The sequence below is a fragment of the Setaria viridis genome, chromosome 3, assembly GCF_005286985.2.
Source record: "Setaria viridis chromosome 3, Setaria_viridis_v4.0, whole genome shotgun sequence".
In the NCBI taxonomy this organism is placed as follows: domain Eukaryota; kingdom Viridiplantae; phylum Streptophyta; class Magnoliopsida; order Poales; family Poaceae; genus Setaria; species Setaria viridis.
In genome coordinates, this window is record NC_048265.2 from 39047779 (window position 1) to 39058778 (window position 11000).

At 40.0% G+C, this 11000-nt stretch overlaps 1 long non-coding RNA gene across 1 annotated transcript; it reads right to left on the bottom strand.

The window, feature by feature from the left end:
- Positions 1-5214: 5214 nt before the first annotated feature.
- Positions 5215-6862, bottom strand: LOC140220083 (uncharacterized). The gene is made up of 4 exons (XR_004638622.2): positions 6510-6862; positions 6385-6424; positions 5726-5824; positions 5215-5637 (listed from the first exon to the last, which is right to left on the bottom strand). It is a non-coding gene; the product is annotated as an uncharacterized lncRNA (long non-coding RNA).
- Between the last annotated feature and the right edge of the window lie 4138 nt (positions 6863-11000).

Below are 11000 nucleotides of genomic sequence, written 5' to 3' on the forward strand. Positions count from 1 at the left end.
ACATTACCATGTTTGATATTTGACCGTATCTGACATTTTTATAGTGTATATCTAATAAACATGAAGCTACCAGATTGTTGTTACAATTTTTATGAATGTTATTTTAGTTACTATGCAATAAATTAATATAATAGCAATTATAAAAGAAAGAAAAAATAAAATGATGGGTGGGGAATTGAAACAGGGTTAAATATTTCAATTTTTTAAAGCACCATTAAATATTAAATAATAAATTTATGTAGAATTAAACAAGAACATGACTAAGTCACGGTAAACATGTTAAGAACACTAGAGGCACTATTCTTCTAAATTTTTTCATGGTCAAAAAATCTTTTTTTTAAATTATAAATTGAATATAAGTATTACGACCATTATAACCTATTATTAAGTTAAAATTAATAACATTACCATGTTTGATATTTGACCGTATCTGACATTTTTATAGTGTATATCTAATAAACATGAAGCTACCAGATTGTTGTTACAATTTTTATGAATGTTATTTTAGTTACTATGCAATAAATTAATATAATAGCAATTATAAAAGAAAGAAAAAATAAAATGATGGGTGGGGAATTGAAACAGGGTCATGCAACCCCTCCTAGTACTTAACAACAACCGGTATTGGAGGGGGCATTTTCATTTCCGGTGCTTAACAACAACCGATACTAGAGGGGGCATTTTCATTTCCCGCGTGGGGAGACCCTCTAGTACCGGTTGTAAACTATTGAGAGGGGCTCTAGTACCAGGTGTAAATTGGAACCCATACTAGAGGGGGGAGGTTAAGGGGCGCTCAGTGCTCCGCTCTAGTAAACACTTAGCCATTTTCAATACGTGCTGCGCTTCGTCATCCTCCTCCCGATCCGCTGCTTCTCCACCTCTCCACCGTCGCTGCCCCCATCTGCCGCCTCCGTCGCTGCCGACGCCACCCCCCCCGGATGGCGCCGCCCCGCCCCAACCCGACGCCGCCCTACCTCCAACGACGCCGCCCCGACGCTGTCGTCCCGCCCCATCCCCGACGACGCCGCCCGGCCCTGCGCCCTTGACGCTGTCCAGCCCCAGTGCATGCGCCCTGCAGACTCGCGCTGACCAAAGCTCGCGGCCGCTGTGATGTCATTATTCTTTTTTGTATAAGTGTTGGAAATCATGCCGTGACCTAGAAAAATTGCAGGAAATTTGTATAAGTGTTGGAAATCATGCCATTTATTTTTTTATTTCCGCAGCAGTAGAGAATAGCTAGAAATTATAGAAAATTATTGGAGTAGCTAGAAATTATGGAAAATTGAAATACTTAGAAATTTAAATCATGCCATTTATTTTTTTAGAATTGTTTTTTCCCATGAATTGAAATACTTAGAAATTACCGACAAATCCGCCGTGACATCATTGTTGTACAAAAATGTTGAAAATAGCTAGAAAATTATTGAATATTATAGAAAATTATCTAGAAATTGTTGGAAATCATGCCATTTATTTTTTTTGTTTCATTCTATTTAAATGTTGTATAATGTTAGAAATTGGTATAAGTGTTGGAAATTATCTATAAATGTTGTATAAGTGACATCATTATTGTTTCATTCAATTTTTGTTGTCATTATCTAGCAGTGTTTCATTCTATTTTTGTTGCCAATTCGTAGTATATGTAATTAGTTCTTTTTTAGAAGTGTTTAATTATAAATTGTACGACATGCGATGTTACAAATTAGTCATTCTTATTATAAGTGTTTAATTATTTTTTTTATTGTTACAAATTGTTATTTATTTAGTCATTTACTTATTTCAAGCAATTGTATAAGTGTTTAATTTTTTTTATAAGTGTTTGATTATTTTTATTTATTGTTACAAATTGTTATTTATCTAGTCATTTATTTACTCATTTATTTATTTCAACCAATTGTATAAGTGTTTCATTCTTTTTGTGTCACCCTATTATATTATAATAGTTACAATGGCACGATCAGACGACGAGCGTGACCCTCAAACGGCAGAGGAGCTCCTATATCAGATAATTGCAGAAGGCGGCAATCAAGCAAATGAAGAGATCGATCACAGCCAGGCTGACATCTACCTCAACCTGGCTAGTGATGGCATCGAGGAGCAACCAATTGCTGAGGGAGGCAATGTGGAGCAACAAGGCAAGGTATAGCAAGTATTATACGTAAACATTATTTTAATTCTCTTCATCACGCAACATTCCAATCACGCAACATTTCGATTATCATTTTTCAACCATCTGGATCGAGCAAAAGGCCTCAAAAGAAATGAGGCAAGAACAAGAAGGTCGAGGGCCGTATCATCATCACAGAAATTGCTGAAGATGGTGAACTGATTGCTCCTGCCAAAGTTAATACAAAGTTGGTGAATCAGATTGGGTTTCTTGTCAAGGATAACATCCCAATTAGCTTTCAGAATTGGAAAAAACCTAACATAGTCCCGATCAGCACAAACCCACTCCTTTACATACCTGTCCGAGAGAAGGCTATGGTATGGGAACAAGTAAAAGAAAACTTCACATTCAAAAATGTAGACGAAACCAAAGTGAAAGAATGAGGCTTGAAGAACGGTGCGATTGCATTTCAGACGTACAAGAAAATGTTGAACAAATAGTACATAAAGAAGGGGCTTGCACCTTATTTCAATAAACTCCCCAAGATAAGGAATCACTGGGATTCCTTTGTGCAGTTCCAAGAGTCGAGCAGTAGCCAGTCGTCAACTCAAACCAACATTGGCAAAGCCTAGAAGAAGGAATACTTCCATCATCTTGGGATAGGAGGTTACAAGTCTGCGGCCGTGAAATGGAAAAGGATGGAAGATGACCTAATTGCTAGGGGAATAGTACCATATACTCTCGAATGGCCTGAGCGAGCAAAGAATTGGTTTTATGCTCATGGTGGCAGGCTCAATCCTAAAGATGGATCGATTGTCTTTGGAAATGAAATAAGAGAAGTGGCTACTAGACATGATGACTTCGTGAAAAAAATAGCCAATGGATCCTTCGTGCCTGATCGAGAGAGGGGCGAGCTGACAATGGCACTTCAAAATCCCGAACACCTTGGACGATGCCAAGGCAAAGGACTCATTCCATGGAAGTATGCCTTTCGTGAGCACATTGAATCATATAGAAGTCACCAGAGAAGCAAGGCCGACCAAGCACGACAGCTACGAGAGCTGCAACAACAAGTAGCAGCATCTGAGGCAAGAATGGAGGAAATAATAGATGAGTGTGTGGCCATAGCTCTGAGCAAACAAGCCAGTCAACAAGCAGCAGCTGCAGCATCAGGGCGACATGTCGATGTAAGCCCGACTTAGCGTTGAAGCAGTGTCGTTTCCATGGAAGTCGCAGCTGGAGGATCCACTGAGGTCATTGAGGAACGCCACCCCATGGACGATATCACAGGGAGAGCCCCTTGTGAGCTTGTTACTCCCATGAGAAACAAGCTCATAGTGGTGGCTTATGGTGTGGCTGAGCAACCAACGCAAGGCCAAACACTACATGGCATCGAGATTCAAGCTCGCTATGCCAAGGTTGGGGTGGACCGAGTGGCCGATGGTTGGGAGAACCTGAACTGGAGATCCCTGAAGGTGACAGAGAAAGAATCTAGGAGAAGCTATCCATGGTTGGATTCAGTGGCCCAAGCGCTACATAAGGATTACACAGCTGAATCCCCCCACCTTGGGTGCATCTCCTCAAGGCTCAAGGGCACGATCACCTACGCCATCTACCAGGGCACCCTCTCCACTACTAGACAGGTCTCCTAGCATTAGTCTAGTAGCAAAAAGGGATCCAAGCATGAGTCCAACTCCCCATCCTATGAAGAAACGTTCAGCTCCTCCACCTCCACATCCTAAGAAGTAGAGGGAGAAGGCACCAGCTGAGAAATTACCTTATGATATGGCAGATGAGGAGTGCAAGGCTGCAGTGGCTGCTGAGCATGAAAAATGGCAACAGTCTTGTAAAGAAGCATGGTTGAAGAAACAGAATCCGGAGCCACCACTGGATAAGTGTAAGCTTCGGTCTTTCATCAAAAGAATGGAGATGGAGCAAAGGAAAAATCCAGAGAAACCTCCGCTATCTGATTACGACAAGCAGATGACAAAGAAGGCAGCTCATAAGAGGAACAAAAGTAGGAATCTATTTCTCAACTCGGTGAGCAATCCAACCAATTGGTTGCCCCGCTTGTGGTTCTTTCTGACTTTGACAAAAACCTTGTTGAATTCGTTAAAGATACAAATCTGACAGCAAAACAACTTCGAGGGGAGGATGACATCCCAATGCTCCCTGTGCCTGTCAAATGAAATATGAGTATGGTAAAGAGCCCGTGTTTCCAAAGTTGGTGAAATATCTACCAACAAAGATGTACAAGCTGCACCAATGGTACATGCAGGCTACATCAAATGGTTATGCCACGATGGAAGTTCGGGTTGGTGATCAACATTACTTCCGTGGCGATAACATCATAATGGTGGACCTGGAGGAACTGTACATGCTATACAATCCAGACGCACTAGACAAGTCACTGATCAGTTGTGGATCCTATAAGTCTTTAGTATAATCCTCTAACTTCAAAATCCTCGCTCTAGTCAATTTGCGATATCTTAACTCCTTTTCGATTTTGTATCGTGCAGGATGGAGATGCAATATTGTCGCAGGATGGATACCATGACGTAGGCTTCATGGACCCCTCAATTATTTTCTAGGATAATCTAAGGAATAAACCAAAACAGACCTTTAAGAAATATTTAAGTTTCTCGACAAGCATTGGGACAAGAGGTGCATATTACTACCGTGGAACTTCGAGTGAGCATTTCTCCTATCTCTTTCTTTTCCGAACTAGCACTTAAATATAATACTAACTACCTTCAATTTGGATGTACAGGTACCATTGGGTACTCATTATTATTATCTCCAATCAGAGGTTAGTGACTGTTTGGGACTCTTTGAGGAAACCAAAAGGAAAATTCGATGACATCATGAACGCTCTGAACAAATGCTGGACTTGATTGCGTCAAACTCACAAGGGTGATTTCAAGGAGCAACTCAATTTGCATATAGATTTCCTTGTATGTGTTGAATTTTCACATCTCGTGACACTTTCTTTAACACAACAAATATTTCATAACTTTTGTGCCCTATATATAGTGTGCGAGATAGCAGGAGGGTACACATTTATGCGGATACTATGTTTGTGACTTCATCCACAAATTTGTGGGTGTGAAATGTATCACCGAACAAGAAATAACCGTACGTATACAAAATTAATTTGCTTGTACTTTAAAAATTAGTTTGCTTGTACTTCAAAACCAAATCATGTGTATATACATAGAAAAATTAGATTAAGTATTTCAATTCATATTCTTATACTTCAAAAATCAATTCATGTGTATTTACATAGAAAAATTTGATTAAGTATTTCAATTCATATGCTTATACTTCAAAAAAAGATTCAATTGTTCAACAAATTTAGATTAAGTATTTCTAATTCATTTGCTAATGACATAGATGATGAACAGGAAGGAAAAACTCCACGACACCGAAGTTTTCAGGGCAATACAAGATCAACTATGTGGATTTGTTCTTGTACCTGCCGTTGTGGTAGCTACAAGTTGTGTTTGTGGTGGGCTGCTATCGTGGTTTTCCTGCAAGTCAATAGATGGAGGGAAAATTAGACCCCATACTAAGGACTATCACATGACAACATTAAACACTCTTCAGTTCTTAAACTACCTGCTGATGTGATATTTCTTCACTTTCTGTAGTTACATTTTCTTCACCCATGTTTGTTGTAGCAGCAACCTCTACAATTTGCCCCCCATCTATGTTAGCCTGCATTTCAATTTTGGTCAGAAGAATCATGAGTGGAGTTTGAAAGTACAAAAATGATGCTGTTTACGCATTCAAATTTCCATACAAGCACTTAACCTGGAAAAGTTCCACAATAAAAATAGTATTCAGATCATTGACCAATTTTCTTAAGAGCCAAACTGGAATCCAATTAGCCAAGTCAATCTTCTACTGAATAACTAAAATTTGAAATTTCTCACATGATAATATATATTCTCATTACATATATAGTAACAAGTGATAAAGGCTGACCACACATAGACAATATCCAATAACAGGAGTGAAAGAAAATACAAACAGTTTAAACTGAAAAACATAGATGACTCATAGTGAAAAGTGATCTGGGATAGCAGAACTAAACCTCGATTTACCATTTCAAATTCCCCCATCTCATGGCAAAAAGAAGTTGAAATAATTACAGACTACCACAGAGCACATTTGAATAGCAGTAATTAAAGAGTTTGTACACTGTACAGTAGCCAAAACATGAAAAGCATGCTCTGGGTTCCTTGCTAAATAGCTAGTTATCAATATGTGCGTACCTTGCTACAGACCACATTGGATTCCAAGACTCCAGATGAACTGCAAAGCATAGCAACAATGAGCATTATTTCATACCTAATGTGATGCAAAAGCAACTATAATCCAGAAACAGTTCAGAACTTACAGTCACTCATTAACAGGCATATTCTTTTGTGTGGCGCAAACCTGCCGCTAGGAGTTATCATGTTGTACAGTATTGCATGATCTCTACCTTCAAAGGGTATGCCTTTACTTCCTTCAAGAACATAGTCTGGCATACAAAGTAAAGAAAGCACATAAGTTGGTACCAATATATGGCCTTGAAAGTAAGCGAAAAGATTGGCGTTGCATTAATAACAAGGATGATAAATACAATCTGAGGCACCAAATGGATTTGGACTATACAAAAAAGCTTTTAACGTTCCCATGAACACATATAGCAAACATGTTCACTATAATTCTTTTCCTTGATGCATGCAAGGTAAAATGACAGGTTGGTGCAGTGAGTTGTCAATTTACTAAAAACTGCACATAAGCATCATCAGTTGTAATCTATGAGTTGTCAATAGTGCTCAACTAGTCATTAGTAAATTTAACCAAGAACATATCTCATCTATTACTATTTGACAGGTGGTGCACATAATTAGCAGGAACCTTTTTCAGCATGTATAGCGCTGGCAATTACTGTTGCACTTGATAATTGCAGTTATGTCAATGCAAATCCTGACGCTGACCAATATATAAATATAAACAAACATATGGGGGTCCAGAGCCATGTACCATAAGTAGAACAAGCAATATTTCCATGAAGAGACGAGACAATGGTGCAGCTAAATCAGATATTCCAAACTTTTAACCATAAATTGCTACGAGTATGTCATGCAATGCGCAGAGCAATCCCATGTATACAGAAACATCAAAAACTGATTGCTACCAAAACATGAACCCAAATCTACTGGTAGGATCAGGGGAGGCTACTTACGCCACTCCAATATATCGTTGGGCAGCGAGCGAGCCACGATCTGCAGCGGCAGCTCCTGCAACCCAGCGAAATTAAACCAAAACCAACCGTCACAAATCAAGCCATGGCATAGCCCAATCGAACCCATCCCCGCTAATCAACCCCCAATCCAACTGGAGCTCACCTTGCAGAGCATGTGGTACTCCTTCTAGAGCTGCTTGAGTTAGCCACGCCGACTTCCTGCAATGCGCCGGGCGTCCCCCATGCCTGCGCCGCCAGCGCCCGCGCCAGGAGGTCAGGGCTAGGCCACCCGCAGCGGATTCGCCACTACCTGCGCCTGGAGGGAGGAAGTGCCGGCTGGAGACGGATGGAGGGGAGGGGGCCGCTGCGCCTCCTCATCCGCGGGAGAGGTCGATGGCGCGGAGGGATCTGGGAAGGAAGGCACAGTCGGAGGTGGAGGAGGGAGGCGCGGTCGGTTTTGCTAGGTTTTGGCTAACGGAGGAGGAGTTGTGTCTGCCGCGGCAGTTGGTGGAGGGAGGAGATGAAGGTGCGGCGGTTGATGGAGGGGCGCGGTGGTCAGCGGAGGAGGAGGAGATGGGGGCGCGGTGGCGGCGGCTGAGGAGATGCAGTCTGTGGTGGAGGAAGGTCTGTGGTGGATGAGATTGCGGAGATGTGGATGACATTTGGGGCACGGGTGCGGGATGAGATTACCCAGATACTCTTAAAAATATGAGGGGATTTTCGAAGGAGGATGGGTAGTAGCATCAATTGACTGTGCGAAATTTTAGGGCTGGCGCCATTGGACCGAAGAAGGAGGCGGGGGGCCAAACTGAATTCAGCCCAGCGCTTGAAAAGCTATGTGAAGCAACTTTTTTTCAAAATAAGAAATTAAGGCACCTTTGTGAAGCAACTTGTAAATAAACTATATTAAATACGATGAATACATTTTTCAAATGTAATAGGCAACATATAAGTTGTCATGTAGGAGTTTGAATAATTTCTCAGTAGATTTGGTATTTTTTATCATTTAATTGACTTTCTATGTCTTTATTGAAAGTAATCCTAAGTTGAACTATGTGTCCCTCCAGTAAGATTCGAAAAATTGCACAAAAATATTTTTTAGGTTTATATGTTCCATTACAGACCATGTATTGGAGATGGAGAAAAATTATGTTGTCTTCTAGAGACAATTCAAAATTTTATCTCCAAATTAGAACATAATAATTACAATAATATCTAAATTTGATCCAAAAATTCTACAAATTGATGTGGCAATATATTTTTGGTTCATAATTAAGCTTGTAAAAAAAATTATGTATTTTGATAAAGTTGGAGCATACATTATTTACAAATGGAGACATCTCTCACATAGTTCGTAGTAACTCAAGTCAAACTTTGAGATTTAAGTAGCACTTTACATGTTCGTACTCATATTCACCTCAAAATTGGATAGAACCTTATATTTACCATGACATTAGAAAATAGGAAGTTATGTTACCAATTGTTATGCAAAAAACATGTTCTATCTATTCTTTTTTGGTGGAAGAAAAGAAGCTATATAAAAATGATACATAAAAAATCGATTTTCTAATGTAGTAGGCAAACAAATGAGATTACATGAAAGGTCGAGATTTTACAAAATATTAGAAAAAACAAACAAATTTGAAGTTACTATGATCGAGAAATACCAGTTACAAGTTTTAAGTATAGATTAAAAAGAAAAAAGATGTTGCGGGCAGCAAGCTCAGCGCGCCACGTGATCCAGGGCGAAGCACCTCAACCATCCCGGTGCCACCACGTGGTCACGAGATGTCCACTAGAAATTGTGTACATAGGATAAACCATCCTCACATCATTGCAACTGAAGTTAATTGTGGTCTAGTGGTATTGCTTGCACTCTTTGTGGTATGAGGTCGCGGGTTCAAAAAGGAGGGAAATAAAGAAGTTGGAGCTGCTTGCACTCTTTGTGGTATGAGGTCGCGGGTTCAAAAAGAGGCGAAGCACCTCAACCATCCCGGTGCCACCACGTGGTCACGAGATGTCCACTAGAAATTGTGTACATAGGATAAACCATCCTCACATCATCGCAACTGAAGTTAATTGTGGTCTAGTGGTATTGCTTGCACTCTTTGTGGTATGAGGTCGAGGGTTCAAAAAGGAGGGAAATAAAGAAGTTGGAGCTGCTTGCACTCTTTGTGGTATGAGGTCGCGGGTTCAAAAAGGAGGGAAATAAAAAAGTGTGCTCCATCGCGAAGTTGAACTGTGGTCTGCACCATCCAACCAAAGAGCACAACCATTGAGCTAGTCACATGTATCCATTTGTTATAGATCTAAAATTTGGTTTTATCTCTTACAAGGTAACTCCCTGGATAAGGCTGACTCTTGGCCTCCCCCATTAACCTCCTACTCCCCACTTAAGCAGTGTATCATGCAACGTGGCTGGACGTTGACATGGCCAGACGACGTAGCTGAAATGGATGAGGTGGGCTGATGACGGGACTTTTCACGTTAGCAACAAACACAAGCACTTTTACAAAACAGAAAAATACTAGAAACATTCAGACCATAACAAGTAGCTCAATGGTGAACACCTAAGCCTCTTTTACATGAGATCCAAGTTTGAATCCATTCTATCACACTTTTTCCCTGTTTTCCCCCTATTTTTGGTTTCAAATATTTCAAATGTTAAGAAACCTTTTACTACTACTACCTGTAGAATTTATTCAGCATGGAACTATCTCCATTAATTATGGATATTTTAATTACGAGGGATGCCAATGCATTAATTATGGAAATTTTTGAAATTTTAAAATCTGTCCACCTAAATAGATCTCCTATGAAATAGAAGATATTATTCAAAAATAGCTCACATATGCTGCTGGGCCACTAAATACAGCAACAAAAAAATCGTGGTCATAGTAACATGATATTGCGTCCATTTAGGATTGTTGTTGCAATAAGTACCTAACCATTGCAACGTCACAGAAGATTATTACAACCCTAGAAAACCGTAGCAATAGGAACATGCTATTGCATCCATTTAGAATTCTTGTTGCAATAACACCTAGCAATTGCAACACTATGGAAGATTATTTCAACCCAGAACAACCATGGCAATAGTTATAAGCAAAAGCAACCAAATCCAATATAGTTATAATAACACCAAGTAATTGCAACCGAAATAAATACTAATGCAACTCCAAAGTGCCATGGCAATAATGCCAACTAATTGCAACACAATTCTTAAATGGTTGCAGTGTTGCAACGACAAACCACACATATTGCAACACATTTAGTCCGTTGCATTATAGGCGCATATTGCAACCATTTTATGGAAAGGTTGCAATACGACTCTCCTATGGCAACCAAATTAGTGGTGTTGCAATCGTGTGGCGTGGCATTAAAGGTGAATCCTTGTAGTGTCTGCCAAAAGAATAAAGCTGAAAATTCTAAAGGAACATGTCAAGTTTGGTGGGACGTGAAAACAAATATGAGGAAAATATTTTTCACTGTGAGTCGTGATTACGTTGGATGCCACTCTCCTGCGTCCAATGATGTCAGGGATGCTCCCCACCATCAATTACCGAGCCATTGAAATCTTCAGAAACTAAGAAAAAACACCAAACACTCTAACATGATTGACTGCAGCTCCCATCAAGCCTTTTTTGCATGCTA